Source organism: Octopus bimaculoides, chromosome 2 (assembly GCF_001194135.2).
Source record: "Octopus bimaculoides isolate UCB-OBI-ISO-001 chromosome 2, ASM119413v2, whole genome shotgun sequence".
NCBI classification, from domain to species: domain Eukaryota; kingdom Metazoa; phylum Mollusca; class Cephalopoda; order Octopoda; family Octopodidae; genus Octopus; species Octopus bimaculoides.
Genome location: NC_068982.1, coordinates 148216211 through 148221895, shown reverse-complemented (window position 1 = coordinate 148221895; position 5685 = coordinate 148216211).

Here is a 5685-nt window from a genome sequence, read left to right as displayed (position 1 = left end):
AAACTAAAACAAAATACTGGTCCATGAGAAAGAATGGGAAAAGGTGAGAGGAAGGTAAATGCAAAAGGTGGAATGAAATGAACAAAGACGAAAAAACTAAAAGTAATAAAAACGGAAACAGAAAGAACGGAAAGGAAATCAGTGTTGCGTCCTTTTTTTTTATCGATATCATAATTAGAATAGTAACTGCAGGATAATTCATCGGATAGGAAGCCGAAGCCTGTAAGAAAATATGCTTAATCTAAAGAGGGTGGTGTCCACCGGTCGGAGAGAAGAAATTTGTCCATGTGCTTGCATTTGTTAAAAATTTCGGATCTGGAATTAACTAGTGTGGGGGAATCCTTACAACTATCAAGAATGTGAAATCTTTCGGCTACAAATCACTTGCATCTCCTTAATCAATTTACCTGTGGCGTGGATTAATTAACAATGCTCCACTTGATTATATGCGGTGTGCAATTGGCCTTCAGATCCTATATATCGCTAACATACTTTGTGGCTTTATTTTTGTCCATGTGTCCGAAAGATGGCTGGTGGTTCGCGTATCTTCTTTTAAAATTGTCGGAGTACTGCTGTGACTTCAGTTTCATAAACTGGACAACCTTCTGGGTTTCAGTGATTACAACTAGCAGTAGTCTGTTGGTGTGACTTGCGAGTGATGATGGTCTTAATATTGGGGCAGCAACTGCACGAAATTTTTACTGAATATATATATTAAAATGTTCCTGCATTTATGCTTTTCAGGATGAATTTTTGCCAGTATTAGTCTTAACATTCAAAGAAAAGGATGGGTGGGGTGAACGATGATATTTTCCTGGGTCTATTTTTTAAGTTTCATATTTTCAAAAGATGAGTTGTAAGATATCTTATGTTTGAGGCTACTGGGTAAATTTCTTTTGTCAAAGAGCAGGAAACCACCCTCACCGTATTAAGTATGCTCTCTCAAAGGCTTCGGCCTCCTGCCTATTAAATTATTCTACCCTTACTATACTAATAAGGATTTCGATGGACAAAAGAGGACGCTACTCTTGGTAATCTTTCCTGTCTTTTTTTTTACCGCTTTTATTTCTTGTCTACAATTTCTCATTCCACCATTTGCATTAACCTTCCTCACACCCGTCCTCGTGTTTTCTCATAGGCTAGCATCTTTCCACAGTTTTACAAATAAGGCCAGCCATGTGCATTCGAGCCTAAAGGACCATTTTGAAATGATGACCTTTGTGTAAAACTAAGATAAAACAAAACTATATGAAGATTCTAATTTATTGAAACTGTTACAAATAAAAGACATTGGAAAATGCTACAAGTGATAAAGAAACGTATGTAACTACTGAACATTTTACAAAACCTACTTATTGACTCAGTGGGTTGATATTGTTTTGCAACCATAAGTACATCAAAGCGAGAGACAACACCTCATGTCGGCGTGAATCACAAGCCTACTGTATGCATTCGTTTTCAGAGACATCACTGCTGAGAATCTAGCCTCGCAGCGGGAGGTCGAGGGGGACTAGAACAGCATGATCAGTGAACGCATCGAAAGAAGAGGATAGTCATCTTTCAGTTTCGCCCAAAATGTCGGAAGTTCCTGTTCAGAAAAATCGACTTTCAACTAAGTATCCTCACAAATTTGAAGAAATTCCACCTTCGTAGTACCATCAGTATCACTGATGGTACTCTCCTTCACTTCAGAGGGTTTGCAAATACAGCGGTCATCCAATCTTGTGAAGTAACATTCAATGGCGTCATCCACTGCCAGAAGATAAGCTGAGATCTCTTCACGGGAACTACATTTAGCTTCTGTCATAGAATCCAGGAAATTTGTCATCTGAAGGGAGAAAGCTGTGTCTTGGGAGTCAGAAAGCAGGAACAAAGCATATGAAGTTATGATATAACTTGCAGCTGCGATACATGATACTGCAATACAGCAATAAAGCCGCAATGCAATACTTCAAACACATGAAATAAATTACTTTTTCCCAAACCCTCAGTGACCCAACTAAGAAACCTCAAATGACCTTCTCCCCACCCAGATGTCACGACCCTTAGGTAAGAACCACTGTCCTAGATGATATGTGTCAAAACACACTGCGCAGTGAATCGTGAATGCGAATGAAAAAAGCACTCGAAGCACATAAAATTATTAAAAGTAAAAGACAATCTACATCTTTAAAAAGGTTACCACGGACAAATTACCCATCAAAAGTACAACTTCCCACTCTAGTCAAAAAATGCAATTGCCCTAACTTTGGAACTTGCATCAACCTTTTGGAAGGATCAACATTAGAATTCAAGGTCAAATATTCACCATAAAATGTCGTTTCTCATGTGCATTGAAGATTATGATATCAAATGTGGTTGGTGCGGTGGGGACTACATAGGTCAAACGATATTGACCCTGAGGGACAGACTGTCGGTACGCAGGCAACAGATTCGAGACTCCACGACCAGGAAAATTCGCGTAAGTAAACATTTAGCTCAATGCTCTGCAAAAATCCGAAATATCAGATTTTTCCCTCTATCAATGGACCAGAAACACTTCAACACAATTTCGATTAAATAAGGAAAACTTTTTATTAAAAATATAAACTGCAACTAGATATGTTATAATAACGCACCAAACAGAAAAAATACCGAATTTATTCACGAAAAACGACTGGAAGCAACAGATATGAATCGAAAATTTTAAGTAGCATGCTTCCTCGGGGATTCGAAAACCCAACTCCAAACTAATACAGTTTTTTTTTGGGGGGGGGGACTTGTTCTGCTCGCATCTCAATTCCGATTCCTCTAACATATTCTCGAACTTGTTTGTTAGTTCTCCAAGTACCCCTACAGCTACTGGGATGACATGCACTCCTCTTATGGGTGTCCCTTCATTAGTCTACTCAAAAAATAACATAACATTCCATGACAGCTGTATTCATCGTTTTAGTCCATTTTGCCTGTGCTGCTCACCCACAGGGCACCTGCTGGGAGATGTCCATCACCTGTAGTTCCATCCTCATTCATGCCGTTGTTTGTGTTAATTCTATTATTCATTATTTTCATGCAGAGTAAAGGGTTCAGGGGTCCTACCCAGAGAAATTTAAGTGAGCTATCCTTCCCTGGGTACCAACCCAATATTCCGAGTTTCACAGCTTGTGATTCACAGCCCCGTAGCTGCTGATTCAGACTCTTGCAACTGTTGATTTAGAGATCCGCAGCTGGTATTGAGTGAGAGAACAGCGCATGCCATGAAAGAAACATTTGTGAACATGAAGACTAATATAACCATCATGACTTCCTGTCTTATAAGGGTACACCGGGCACATGCGTCACAACAATATGTGCGTGACATGGTGATCTCATATCAAGGTAAATACAGCATGAACTTCCAGGTGAGACCCAGTTAGAATTTTCTTCAGGTCGAGTAGTCCAACCCGCTCAAAAGGCCTCTGAATAATGATTGTTTAAAGATGTCGAACGAAATACCTATATTTCCAGAATTCCTATCAACACATGAATTCCTGTCAACATATGGCTATGATGTTCCCAACTATTTCTCCTTGTGATCAGAGATGCACATATCGTCAGCCACTAAGGGACATGCTCAAATGGTTAAGGTCAAACAAGTGACGAGCAAATCTGAGAATATTTGCTGTATCCCATCTTCTGTACGAAGACAAAACATGCACATGATATCACTTCCAATCAGTTAAGATCAGAAGCTCATGAGAACGAGTGCCTGATATTACATCATCATCATCATCATTATTATAAAAATCATCCACATCTTGGAGAAAGTACTTTGATTAGACTGTTATGAATTACACTCGTTTCAAACGTTGGGATTTTACAAAAATATATTCTGAAATAACGGTGAAACTGCGCTTATAGAATCAAAATACTTTTTTCCGGTGGAGATAGAAAGTAGCAAAACACATTTTTTTTTGAGACATTAAGTTTTTAAAACATATATGTGTGTGCGTGATATACAAGCATAACTTAGATCAGATTTGTCTATGATTATCCCAGGCCACGTCTAACTTAATAGCACCATCTGGAACATACTGTTCTCGCACATATTATACACACATATATGCATACTTTCAATACTTCGACATAACGATTCAGTTGACAAATTTCCATTCATTAAGGGAGAAGTGAATTAGAAATAGTAAAAATATCATACTTGGTTATACTGTGGTCGTTGATTTAATACATCATAAATATTAAATAAGTTTACGACAAATAATTGTCTCTAAATTAGGAACAAAGTCATCCCAATATAATCACTATTTGGCTACTACTTTCTATTATCGACCACGAAAAGCAAATTTCTCCTCATAGGACTTGAAATCGGAATGGAAAGAGCCAGAATGAATACAGAAACGTATCCTGTCCGATGCGCTAGCTATTCTGCTAGCTCATCTCCTTTAGTGATTTACGGCTAATAAACAATCAAGTTTGTCTCTACTATCAAGTGAGAAGGTTGGGGTTTATTTTGAATTTTGTGGGGCTTGAGTATTTTATGTCTTGTATCTGCCATGTTAACCTCTGAAAATTAGATCTATTAAAACTTAGCTTCTAACAATTAAACTTCAATTTCTAATACTATAAAGAGAAAGATGGATAAGTTTTAATTAAAGCTGCTCCGAAAACAGGAATTATTCGTCAATAACACCGGTGTCCTGTAAAGGATACGACGCAACAAGTCGAGAACTAATACATTCAAAGAAAAAAGGGGCTATTCACGTCACCACATCGCCACTCCCGTGCGTACCTTTGTTCCAAGTATTGGCCTATTTGATATACGGATACGCTGCAACAAACCGAGGACTAATATATTCGAAGAAAAAAAGGTATGTCGTTAAGAATTTGGTTTGGTACCCCATATTACCAAAATTTGAACTAAATCTAAAAATAAATTTAATCATAATAAATTACCAGGTAACAAAAGTCAATGCTTCTATTCTTTCAAATATAAATTCTTTTGAAATATTTTATAATGTTATATCCGCTTTTATTGATTATTTCGCTAATAGTTCCAACGGATTAGACAACAACTTTGAATTTGATTCCGCTGCCCTCGTCTGTACCTAATGCCGGGTCGCCGGTTTATCCGGCATTGTGGAGAGGAGGATGTCCAATTCCTTTTTGAAGACATCTACATCCACATTATGTGAGTTTCTTAATTTTAGAATGGAGAATAAAGTAGCAAGGATTTTAGTTGGGGAATTATTGAATGTATTTGAAAACTGGGTGACAGTAAGGATAGAAAATTATTATTTTTGAACCTTCTTTAAATTGTGTATGTGTTTCAGAGGTAAAGCAAACTAGATGTTAGTTTAGCGTAAGATTCCACTCAGAGGAAATTTTGCTATTGATCAAATTTCCTACCTCTCGACTAAATTAATGATCATAAAGTGATTATCAGTTACCAAATATTGAATCAATTTTCCGAGAAGAGTCACTTACGATAACCATAAACCAACTTAATTTTTCTTTTATATGATAGAAGTGAAATTAGAATTCACGAACGGTAAGTGTTTTATATATTTTCGTTGACAAAAGCATTAGAAATCTTGTACAAATCGGTATCAAGGTGCAAAGGTGGCAGAAACAAGATCAGACATCAGAAGAAATGGCATCCTGGAAAACATGAAAACCAGAAAAGCAAGGATTTGTAGATGCTAGCATAAA